This window comes from Peromyscus eremicus, chromosome 1 (genome assembly GCF_949786415.1).
Source record: "Peromyscus eremicus chromosome 1, PerEre_H2_v1, whole genome shotgun sequence".
Taxonomy (NCBI): domain Eukaryota; kingdom Metazoa; phylum Chordata; class Mammalia; order Rodentia; family Cricetidae; genus Peromyscus; species Peromyscus eremicus.
Genome location: NC_081416.1, coordinates 187,712,174 through 187,725,751, shown reverse-complemented (window position 1 = coordinate 187,725,751; position 13,578 = coordinate 187,712,174). Strand labels below are relative to the sequence as shown.

The following is a 13,578-nucleotide window of genomic DNA, read 5'->3' as shown; positions in this document are numbered from 1 at the left end:
TCAGTGTTTAATATCATGGTAATGATGATGACTCCTCATGTTTGTTGACAACTGCTATCTGTTTGTCTCAGGAGAATTGCTACTCACATCACACACTTGGTTAGAATGCTCAGTTGTAACATCCCAAACTAGTGAGATCAGTGTTTTTGGTTTTTTGTTATGTTTTGTGTTTTGAAACAAGTTGTCTCTGTATAGCCCTGTCTCTTCCAGAAGTGGCACTGTAGGCCAAACTGGCCTCAAACTCACAGAGGTCCACATATCTTCTTCCCCAAGTGCTGGGATTAAAGACATGTACCACCACACCTGGCTTGAGAGCAGCATTTTCATTTTTTTTTATTGCCTAGACAGGATCCCACTGTGAAGCCATTACTGTCTGGGACTCATTAGGAAGCATTACGTAGAATGGATTAGAAATAATGTCTTGAGGACACTGACTGATTGATGTGCACACTCCATCACATTTGATGCAGAAAGAACATTCCTCAGGATTGCTTTCCTCTAGTCAGTGCCTGTGAGAGTCATGACTCTACTCCCCAACCCTGAACCTGCTAAGTTTTACAGCAGAAATTTGGAGAATGAGTTCTGACTGCCAGGTTTGCATGTATTCTTGACTCATGACTCAGACAGATATGTCACCACTATGCAGTTTGAGAGAAATAAAGGAAGAATCATAAACACTGCTAACCTAAAATCTGTTAGACAGTACAGGATAACTACTAAAAGGAATACATTAAAAACTACAAATTTCAGGCACAAAAATTCTCATATTTTCTCCTGAACTGATCTTCTGAGCATTATTACATTTGAAAAGCACTGAAAAGTGATGGTATTTCTCATGCAGTGTAAACAAATATCCTGTAACAAGAGTTCCCTCAATTTTTGTAACTATTTAGAAATGAAATGTTCTTCAAAACTTCTGAAGTTATTGATTTGCCTAAGTTGGCATTTTCATAATATATTAGGAAAATTTTTGATTATATCAAATATGGTTGATGCAGATTTTTCTACCTGCTTGGTAGTGGATCAAAATGCTGATAAAATAATCTCATATATTACCTGTTTTTGCATTTCCATGTTAAAATTGACAGCATGCAATGTTATTACACTTGTTACTGTGGAAAAAAGGAAACTTCTTTGCTTATCTAATCAACAATAAATTCTACCTTCCATGTCTACCACATTGCTCATTAATGGAATGGTATTGGACCTAGAATTTAAACATAAAAACTGAGCATGTTAGAATATAACCATGTAAGTCTAGGGAATGTTTAAAATTGATTAGTTGACAGTTTCTTATTCTTTTTTTTATTTCCTAAATTTTATTTTTTTATTTTTTATAAGAGATTTTTTATTTGATTTACATATCAACCACAGATTCCCCTATTCTCCCTCCTTTCACCCCACAGCCTTCCCTCCCCAAACCACCCTCCATTCCCACTTCCTCCAAGGCAAGGTCTTCCCTAGTGAGTCAGCAGAGCCTGATACATTCATTTGAGGCAGGTCCAATCCCCTCCTTCCTGCACCAAGGTTGAGCAAAGTGTCTCAGCATAGGCACCAGGTTCCAGAAAGCCAGCTCATGCACTAAGAACAGGTACTGATCTCACTGCCTGGGGACCCCCTAAACAGTTTAAGATAAACAACTGTCTCACTTATCCAGAAGGCCTAGTGCAGTTCCTTGGGGGTTCCTCAGCTATTGGTTCACAGTTCATGTGTTTCCACTAGTTTGGCTAGTTGTCTCTGTAGTTTTTCCAAATATAGTCTCGATGTCTCTTGCTCATATGATCCCTCCTCTCTCTCACTGATTGGGCTCCTGGAGCTCCACCTGGGGCTTGGTCATGGATTTCTGCATCTGCTTTCATCAATCTCTGGATGAGAGTTCTATAATGACAGTTAGAGTATTTGGCCATCTGATCACCAGAGTAGGTCAACTCAGGCACCCTCTCGACCATTGCCAGTATTTTATAGTGGAGTCATTTTTGTGGATTTCTGGGGACCTCTCTAGCACTCTCTTTCTTCCTATTTCCATGGGGTCTTCATTTATCATGTTATCTCTTTTCTTGTTCTCCCAATCCATTCGTGATCCAGCTAGGACCTCCTGCTCCCCTAAGCTCTCTTCTCCCGACATTTGCCCTCCATTAACACTCCCTCACCCCAGCTTGCTCATGTAGATCTCATCCATTTCTCCATTGCTGGGTGATCCCTGTGTCTTTCCTAGAGTTCTCTTTACTAGCTAGCCTCCCTCGAGGTTTGAATTGCACTCTGGTTATCCTTTGCTTTACATCTAGTATCTACTTATGAGTGAGTACATACCAGGTTTGACTTTCTGAGTCTGGGTTACCTCACTCAGGATGATTTTTTCTAGTTCTATCCAATTGCGTGCAAACCTCATGATGTCATTATTTTTCTCTGCTGAGTATACGTTGTTTATTGTACCACACTTTCTTTATCCATTCTTCAGTTGAAGGGCATATAGGTTGTTTCCAGGTTCTGGCTGTTACAAATAATGCTGCTATGAACATAGTTGAGCATGTGTTCTACTGGAATGATTGAGAATTCCTTGGGTGTATACCCAAGAGTGGTATAGCTGGGTCTAGAGTGTGATTGATTCCCAATTTTTTGAGAAAGCACCATACTGATTTCCAAAGAGGCTGTACAAGTTTGCATTCCCACCAACAGTGGAGAAGTGTTCCCCTTGCTCCAAATGCTCTTCAACATAATCTGTCTTCAGTGTTTTTTTATCTTAGCCATTCTGACACGTGTAAGATGGTATCTTGAGTCCATTTGATTTGCATTTCCCTGATGGGTAAGGATGTTGAGCCATTCCTTAAATGTCTTTCAGCCATTTGAGCTTCTTCTGTTGAGAATTCATTGTTTAGTTCTGTAGCCCATTTTATAATTGGACTGTTAGTTATTCTGATGTGTAGTTTCTTGAGTTCTTTATATATTCTGGATATCAGACCTCTGTCAGATGTGGGGTTGGTGAAGACATTTTCCCATTCTGTGGGCTCTTGTTTTGTCTTAATGACCATGTCCTTTGCCCTGCAAAAGCTTCTGTTTTAGGTGGTCCCATTTACTAATATTTGCTCTCAGTGTCTGTGCTACTGCTGGTATATTTAGGAATTGATATACAGTGCCAATGTGTTCAAGAGTTCTTCCAACTTTCTCTTCTATCAGGGTCAGAGTAAGTGGATTTATGTTGAGGTCTTTGATCCACTTGGACTTAAACTTGGTGCACAGTGACAGATATGTATTTATTTGCATCTTCTACATGTTGACATCTAGTTATGCCAGCACCATTTGTTGAAGATGCTTTCTTTTTTCCACTGTACAGTTTTGGCCTCTTTGTCAAAAATTAGGTGTTCATACATATGTGGTTTAATGTTGAGTGGCACGTTCTTACTATGATTTACAGGTACAGCAATTAAAACACATTTCCTCATCATGAATTTTCATTCTGAGACATATACACTGTGATCCTGTTGGAGATAAACACAGTATTCTTAATAGATGAACATCCATGTCCAGAACTTAAATGTGTGGGTTTTTTTTGTATACTGTATGTGAGCCTATTATGTCATTCTGTTTCCACAGAGTTAGAAAATCTATCATATGATGTGACTATATTGAAATCATTTTACTGTGTAATTGTCTTCATCATCTACATCCCTCATGTCCTCAAGTATACTTACATCCAGGAAAACACTCTGTCTGGTAGCATGTGGTCTAACAACTTTTTTGTTTCAGGATCCACTCACATTCCAGGATGTGACTGTGGACTTCTCCCAAGAGGAGTGGGAATGCCTGGACACTGCTCAGAGGGCTTTGTACATTGATGTGATGTTGGAGAATTACAGCAACCTGGTTTCTGTGGGTGAGGACATTTTGCTTCTAAGTAATCCTTTTTATATACTGGCTTTATAGGTTGTAAACTGTCTCTTAAGCTGTCAGAAACAAGAGAACACTAGGGAAAGTTTGGTAGTGGAACACAACTTTTTCACAGTATTTAATATTTTTCTTTCCGTTTTGCATGTTAGAAGTGTCACGTACCCCTAATTTGGTTCCACAATGAATTCAGAAATTTAGTATTATATAATATTTATACCCACATTTTAAGCTCCAATTACATCACTGTACTTCACTTAGTTTTAATTGTGAGAAAAGCTCAGGATGTGCAAATTGAGAAGTACTCCTCAAATAAAGATTCTGATGGGAAAGAGCCATTGGAAATCTTTCCTAGATTCCTTTAGTCTGGGTTTTCTTAATGTTCTAAGCACAGCAGTATGTTAGACTTCTGCATTTCTTCTAAAAAGTCTAGCATGGGTCATGGGCTACCTCACAGGACATATGGTTGATGAAAAGTAGACCTGGACACCTGTCCAGAGCAAATGAGATTGCCCAGGAATGTGGAGAACAGAGAGTATGCACAACTATGGTGGGTTAGGGTATTAGCAGGACAACCTTGAAGTCTTCAAGTGAAAGAGAAAGCAAGAGGTGAAAATTATTTTGTCATATCCAATTCCACTTGACAGGATTGCTGATCATTAACTTATGTAATTTTATGACCCCAGGATGCATCCTGCCTGTTGTAAATATTAGATGTAACTGAGGTTTTCCTTGTCCCACAGTCCCACAGTTATAAGGTGTCACAAAGCTAATTACTGATTCCAAGATTTCCTGATCCATCTTGTGCCATTAGACATTTGTGAAAAGACAAGTCATTTATTAGTAATCACAGGCCCTTGAAGGCTGTTTGCCTGTTTTTGTGAGAATACATTGAAATACAGTGAAAGAAAAATGTCTAAGTGGTTGCTGGTTGACTTATCATAAGAGAAAACTGATGTCGACCATCATTTATTAAAAGTTTAATAGCAGCCCTGCTAATCTGAGATGTACTCATTTTCAGGGAACTATTGCAAATATGATCCTGTCCATCACCATGTGAAGACTGAAAAGGAGTCTTGTAAGTGTAATGAGCTTGGTAAAATGGTTCATGACCCCTCCACATGTGCTTGTTATAAAACAAATGAAACTCCTGAAAACCACAAGTGCAGTAATCACAGGGATAAATTCATTGAGTCTTCAAACCCACATAGACATGAAAGCATGCACACTGGAGAAGAACCTTGCCAATCTAAAGACTGTGAGAAATTCTTAAATTTGAGTTCCAACCTTACTCAACATCAGAGACTCTACACTGAAAAGAAAGAGCACAGGCATAGAAAATATGATGATTATTTCAGCTCTACATACAGTCTTTTGCAACAACTAATCCACATTGGTGAGAAACCACACTAGTGTGGGATGTGTGGGAAATGCTTCAGTAATGCGTCAAGCCTCACTGTACATCAGAAAATTCACACTGGAGAGAAATCTTACAAATGTATGGAATGTGACAAATCCTTTACCTGGGACTCACATCTTAGAAGACATCAGAGGGTTCACACTGGAGAGAGACCTTACAGATGTAAGGAATGTGACAAATCCTTTTCCCGTTGCTCAAATCTTAGAAGACATCAGAGAATTCACACTGGGGAGAAACCTTACAAATGTATGGAATGTGACAAGTCCTTTACCAAGAACTTACTACTTAAAACACATCAAAGGGTTCATACTAGAGAGATATCTTACAGATGTAAGGAATGTGGCATATCTTTATCTACACGTTCAATTCTTATAAGGCATCAGAAACTACATACTGGAGAGAAACCTTACAAATGTAGGGAATGTGACAAATCTTTTACTAACTTCTCAAATCTTAAGCAACATCAGAAAATTCATACTGGAGAGAAACCTTACAAATGTGGAGAATGTGACATGTCCTTTATCCAGAATTCAAATTTTAAAAGACATCAGAGAATACATACAGGAGAGAGACCTTACAGTTGTGAGAAATGTGATAAATACTTTACAAGTTCTGAAGATCTTAGAAGACATCAGAGGGTCCACACTGGGGAGAGACCTTACAAATGTATGGAATGTGACATGTCTTTTATCCAGTACTCACATCTTAAAAGACACCAGAAGGTTCATACCGGAGAAAGGCCTTACAGATGTAAGGAATGTGGCAAATGTTTATCTACTGGTTCAAGTCTTAGAGAACATCAGAAACTACATACTAGAGAGAAACTTTTACAAATGTAGGAAATGTGACCAATCTTTTGTACATGCTCATTTCTTAGACAACATCAGAAACTTCATAGTGGAGTGAAACCTTAAAAATTCCTGGAAGGTGACAAATTCTTTACCTACATGTCAAATCTTAGAACACATCAGAGAGTACACACTGGAGAGAGATTTTACAGGTGTAAGAAATGCAACAAGTCTTTCACTAGTTGCTCATATCCTAGAGCACATGAGGAAATTCATACTGGAGAGAAACTTCACAAATGCAAAGACTATGGCATATCCTATATCCACTTTTCAGTACTAGAAGACATCAGACAGTTTATACAGGACTGAAAAATACCATTTTGAACCATGAGACATGGAATTTCTATGGTGTTCTCTACTTAAAAAGCACAAGTATACATAATAGAAACATAAAGATAAGAAACTTATGAAAAGGCTTATTGAAGTTTTAAATGTTATAAAATATCAGAGTTTATATTCAAATAAAATTCAACAACAGTAACTGTGTGAATTGTTCTTTATGTGTATGGATACTTTTGCCTACAAAATTTTCTGTGCCCTCCATGTTTGTCTGATGCCTGTGTAGTCCTGTAGAGGGCCTCAGATTCCCAGATGCTGTAGATAAAACTGTTGTGATTTATTGTGTGTTGAAAATTGAATCCTGCTCCTCTGGAAGAACAAACAGTGCTCTTGCCCACTAAACCATATCTCCAATGCCAAGGAATTGCTGTAATAAAACCATTTATCTTTTTTTTTTTTTTGGTTTTTCGAGACAGGGTTTCTCTGTGTAGCTTTGCGCCTTTCCTGGGACTCACTTGGTAGTCCAGGCTGGCCTCGAACTCACAGAGATCCACCTGGCTCTGCCTCCTGAGTGCTGGGATTAAAGGCGTGTGCCACCACCGGCCTGGCCAACCATTTATCTTGCCCTACATCTAAAAATTGAAAATAATCCAAGCTTTCAATCCCAGCACTCAGGAAGCAGCAGCAAGAAGATTTCTGTGAGTCTGAGGCCGACCTCGTCAACATAGTCAGTTCCAGGACTGCCAGGTATACAAAGACCGTGTCTCAGTAATATTAATAATAATAATAGTAATAGTAATAATAATAATACAAAATATAGAACATAAGAAATATGACAATGGCTGTATATCACAAAACTCATACTTCTGAGAAATGACATAAATGTATCTCATATTATACCATATATAATCCATATTTCTCTTGTCCATTATAAATGACAGTCATCCAATGCATTCAATTTGACAATTCCTTTACCTATTGCTCAAATTACTGATATCAAAGCAAACCCAATCCAAAAGAAAACACAAAAATGCTCCAATAAAGTCTCATCATTTGTTCACTTTCAAAATCTTCATACTAGAGCTAAACCTTAACATAGAAAGAAGGTGATAACCTGTAAAGAAAGAAGCTGTTAATGTTGGTGCAGCCCTTTCTGATGGAAATGGTGAAAGTCATAAAATCTGCCTAGCTGCTTGACACAGATTCAGCAAAGCTGAGCCACAGGATGGCCACTGTGCCATATTAGGCTTTGATCTTCATGTGTGGCATGCTTGGGGTACGTACAATTCATACTTGAACATCTTTTGGATATTAGCTTGATGGGAAATTTTTTAGAAATCATTTATGACTTCCTCCAGCAGTACTGCTTCTAAGATTCCCCAGGAATGTCCTGAGCATAATACCCCTCCTTCTTTTAGGGAGATATCATCATCCACTTGAAGGTCTTCCTTATGTCTTAGGGGATTTTATGCACATAAATAAGGCAGATATCTCATGTTGAGGCTCTGAGTTATGTAGATGTAACCAACCGTCTTATTAAATAAGAAACAGAGAAACAATGCAAAGAAGAAAGCTAAAAGATCAGAGCTAAGGGCCTTACCCGCCTGCTGCAGCTATCCTCTTCAGCCAAGAGACCTCTCTGAAAGAGACCTACTTTCTGTCTGCTTATCTTTATATAGACTTTCTGTTCTACCTTCTCATTGGTTGTAAACCCAACCATGTGACTGCCCCATCACTGCCTGTCTGTACAGACCTCCAGACACACATTGGAGCGTGTGTCTCCAATGCTGGCTGTATCCTTGAACACACAGAGATCTACGTAGCTCTGCCTACCAAGTGCTGGGATTAAAGGCATGTGCCACAAATGCCCAGCTCTGCTATGGCTTGCTATTAGCTCTGACACCCAGGCAAGTTTATTTATTAACATACAAATAAAATCACACCTCAGTACAAATAAAATATCACCATATTTCCCCTTTTCCATTTTAATAAAAAGAAAAAAGGAAAAAGGTTTTAACTAACATAAGAAAAACTGTATACAAAAGTACATTAACTATATACAATATATACAAGTAATAAATACCTGAACAATGTCTAGTCCATTTGTATTTGACAAATTCAGAGAAAATAATTCCATTATCTATCCTATTTTGGTAAGTCCAAAATGTACCTAATTCACTTTCTATCCTAACTAGTCTTCAACTATAACTAACTAATCTTCAAGTATAACTAACTAATCTTCAACTCCCTCAGAGACCCAAGAAGGAAATAATATTACCTAACAATAATAAAAACAGGAAGTGCATGCAAGCAACTTCCAAAAAATTTGTGAGTTGACAGAAACTTCCAGCTGCCTGAACAGTCTCCTGAGGTTTCTCTGCAGTGTTGGAGCATCATCTTCAGCCTATAGGCTTAGCGTATCTGACAGACTCATTTGTGAAGTAGGATGTACACAAGGTCAACAGTTCAACCTCACATTGGGTGAGAGCAGTCCATGTACCAGAAACACCTGAATTCCACTAGTGTCATGTCATGATTCAGGATTTTAAATTCTGGAAATTGTTGATGGTTTGTGAATTCAGCTGTCCATTCTTCTTGGCTGTGTATATATGGCTTCATCTCAGCATCCTGTTCTTCTCCAGATCCCTCTATTAAATGCCATTCTACTATTGAGAGGCATGAGCTTAGTTACTCTTCAAGAATAACTGCTTCAGCTGCTGTTCCATTGCACATCAGAAGCCATGGGCCCACTGCCTATTCAGCTGCCTTCGAAGAAAAGGGCACTGTACCTTTCCCAGATTGTGAAGGCCACTTCAGGGATGGTGTCATATTGTCCTGGCCTCAGAAGATGCCTTTTGATAAAGCCATAACCACACTTGTTTTGGCAAAAATCGGTAGTCCTTTATTTCATGTCTTGTCTGTTTATTTTGTCCTGTTGATTCGAGGATACTTTGTTGTCCAGTGGCTAACTTTTGACACAATGAAAGTTAACTCCATATGCAGTTTCTTCAATGCCCATATCTTCTCTGAAGTAGATTGATACTGCCAGGAGCTGACATGTCTCATAGTCATAACAAAAAAGAAAAATTTTCTAAGTTATTAAAACATTTTAAATGCCATATTCTGTAGATCTCTGAAGGGTTTGAAGATAACCTGTCTATCTAAAATATATCTGCTCAATTTTTAAAACATATCTAATATAACTACAAGTTCTATTGTAATGTCTAGCTACTAACTTTCATTTCTTTATATCCTAATAGTTGATAATAGTAATATTCAAGGATCAGAAAATTGCATTACATTGTTAAATGAATGGTATAAGTACAATTAGAAATATACATACAGCATTTTCTAACAATATCAATTTCAATATATATAATTTGTATACAATATAAAACAATCCAATCCAATGTAAAGTATTTAAAACTAGTAATTGTCTTTTTCTTTTCTTTTCTTTTTTTAAACAAGAATCTTAATCTAATTTCCTTTGCTTAGCCTTTTTCCTAAACCTTGGCAACAACTTGTAACCAACCCCCCTAACCAATGAAAATTATCCCAGACCCAAAACCCATTACAAAAACCAAAAATCCACCCGCCCCACACCACCTCTTTGGGAATATGGACATCGTATTCTTAAAATTGCTTCCTGCTGGGTATTGGCGAAGGTATCTTTATTCTAAAAAGAAAAAAATTAAGGTTAATTGTCAAATTCTAGGAAAGGGAATTATATCCTTCATTATCCAGTTTGGTATAATGTCAAACTTCAGGGTTTATCTCAAGTCCTAAAGCAAGTAGTATTTGCGACCGAATCATCTCAGCTAGCCATCTCAAAATTGCTCTGAGCATTTTGTGTCCAAAGGTGACCTGTAGATTATGTTTGTCAGCTTAATGATATTATTATTGTCCACATGGAATTGTTGTTGTTGTTTTGGGCCCCATCTTCTTTCTGGAGACTTCAGTGGTGTTAGGCCTGGCCGTGATTTCCTGCAGAAAACATATAAGAGACTCGAACACAAAGACATATATAAGCAGCAAATTGAAGCCCTTTTTCTAGAATTAGTTAGTACTCTATACGACCATTCAAATCTTAACAAAGTTTAAAATGTATATATATCTACATATATATTAATCTTGTAAATTTTGATATAAAATTTATACTTTAAGAAAAGTTTAAAAAATTAGAATAGAAACAAAGAATTGAGATTAGTAGTAGAATAGTCCCTTAATTAATTTGACTTTTCTCCTGTCTCATAGCAGAAGATGGCTCTTTCCTTGTGGCATGATACAGGGAGTTTGCATTTTCCTCTTAACAACATGCTTGAGTTTAAAGAAGGAGAGAGCCATTCTCCAACTCCAAAGTCAGCTTTAAATTTTAATTGAACTGGGACTATTAGAAGACCAATAGTGTTAAATCTCTAGAGAAAAGCAGAAACAAACATTTAGAAAGACATAAAATTTTTTAGAAAATATATCCATACGCCACTTCACTCTGTTTCCTGGGATAGATGATTTGTCCCTTTTCTTCAGTTGTCTCATTTGTCCAGTGTTCTTCAGTTTCCTTAACCTTCATTCTCCTAAGACAAAAACAAAAACCTTTCCCCAAGGTTTTTTGGGGATGTTCCTTTTTGGCAAGTTATTATCTGATTAAATGAAAAGGCATGTGTTATGGGTATAAGTTAGTTTAAATTGGATGTTCATGTTGGTTGAGGAACTATCACCTCCTCTAATTAAGAGGTCTCTCTTGTTCAAATCGAACCTTTATCAATTTTGATGGTACCCACAGCTTATCTCCTTCTGTAGAAAAAAAAGCAAAACCTCGTCCCCCAGTGTAACACATATCCTGGTTTCCATTCTGAGATCAGCACACCCTTAAAGTATATAGGTTGATTTAATTCTGTAGTTTTTTTCTATTATCCAATGTCTCTCTGCAGCTGTTGTTCCTTTCTCATTGGCATTGAGAAAATTCAAAGTTAATAGAGCATTATGTAGTCTATTTCTGGGGGGTTTTGTTACTCCTTTTTGTTTATTTAGCATATCCTTTAGAGTTCTGTTTGATCTTTCTATAACTGCCTGACCTGTAGAATTATGTGGTATACCTGTAACATGGTTTATATTGTAATAAGCAAAAAACTGTTTCATTTTAACAGAGACATATGATGGAGCATTATCAGTTTTGATTTGTCCAGGTATACCCATGATGGCCATAACTTCTAGCAAATGAGTGATTACAGAATCAGCTTTTTCAGAACTCAAAGCAGTTGCCCATTGAAATCCTGAATAAGTCTCGATAGTGTGGTGTACATATTTCAATTTTCCAAATTCTGCAAAGTGAAACATGTCCATCTGCCAGATTTTATTCCTCTGAGTACCCTTTGTGTTACATCCTGCTGGTAATAGCATTTGATTGTAGAAGGAACAAGTAGGACATTTCTTTACTAATTCTTTGGCTTGTTGCCAGGTTAGGAAAAATCCTTTTTTAAACCTTTACTATTTACATGATGTTTTTTTTAATGAAATTCTGAGGCCTCCAGCACATTTCCTATCAATAATTTATCAATCTCATCATTGCCTTTTGCTAGAGGGCCTGGCAGACCAGTATGGGATCAGATGTGAGTTATATATAAAGGATGACTCCTTTTCCTGATTGTATCTTGTGACTGAATAAATAGTGAAGTTAATTCTGAAGCATCAGGGATAAATTCTCCAGTTTCAATATGTAATACTACTCTTTCAGCATACTGAGAATCAGTTACTACATTGAGAGGTTCTGAAAAATCCATTAATACCAACAGAATAGCATACAACTCTGATTTTTTAACTGAATTATAAGGACTTTGAACGACTTTACTTAACTTTTCTGATTTGTAACCTGCCTTTCCTTGTTTGTTGGCATCTGTATAAAATGTACAAACTCCAGATATGGTTTTTTTCCTCACAATTCAAGGCACGATCCAATCAGCTCTCTTTATAAGATCAATTCTATTGCTTTTGGGATATTTGCTGTAAATTTCTCCCAAAAAATTACTGCAAGCTTTTTGCCAAGCTTCATTTTCTATCCATAATTGTTCAATGTCTTCCTTAGTTAAAGGTACGACAATTTCTGCTGGGTCTATTCCTGCTAATTGACGAATGTTGCTGGAGAATTTCTCTCCAACTCCCGCCACCAAGTCCGGCCAGTCTCAGAGCCCACTTATAAAATAAACACACAGACTCTTACATTATTTAAACTGCTTGGCCATTAGCTCAGGCCTGTTATTGTCTAGCTCTTACTCTTATATTTAGCCCATTTCTATTAATCTTTACTTTGCCACGTGGCTTGTGGCTTACCGGTACTTTACATCTTCCTTGTCCTGATGGCGGCTGGCAGTGTCTTTTTTTCAGCCTTCCACTTCCCAGAATTCTTTTCCTTGTCCCGCCTATACTTCCTGCCTAGCCAATGGCCAATCAGTGATTTATTTACTGACCAATCAGCAACACACTTGACATACAGACCATCCCACAGCACTTCCCCTTTTCTTTTCTTAAAAAGGAAGGTTTTAACTTTAACAGTAAAATTACATATAACAAAACAATTATCAAGCAAGAATTACAGTTACAATATTAAAGAAGAGATCCTATCTATCTTATATTTGTAAGTTTAAGGTTTTATATCTAACTTATCTTTTATTATAACTAAGGAAAATTGTAAGTATCTAGTCTTTAACCACATCAAAGACCTCAGAAGGATATACTACTACCTGAGAAATGGAGAAGGATATAAGCAACTTTTAGGAGTCTTGTAGGGTAGACAGAGACAGCTGGCAGCCTGGACAGTCATTCAAAGTTCTCTTGTAAAGTTGGGGCATCTGTCTTCAGCCCATAGGCCTAGAGTCTCTTATTCATTTTTCTCTGTGTCCTGTAGAATGTCTGGCAGTTTTCTCTGCAAAGCAGGAACCTGAAGGACCATTTTGTCAAGCAAAGTTCAGTGGTCATCTTTCTATGGGTCCTGCATGTCCAGTTGATCAAGCAGTCCAGGCAAGAACAGTTTCTTGCCCAAATGGCTATTTTTGTCAAGGTGAAGATAAACTCCATATGGAGTGTCTTCGATGCCCATCCTCCTCTCTGAAGTAAATCGGTGCTGTCAGGAGCAGACATGTCTCACTGTCCAAA

At 37.5% G+C, this 13,578-nt stretch overlaps 1 pseudogene; it reads left to right on the top strand.

Annotated features, from left to right (window-relative positions):
- Positions 1-3,756: 3,756 nt before the first annotated feature.
- LOC131903517 (zinc finger protein 54-like) lies at positions 3,757-6,560 on the top strand (annotated as a pseudogene).
- The last annotated feature ends 7,018 nt before the right edge of the window (positions 6,561-13,578 follow it).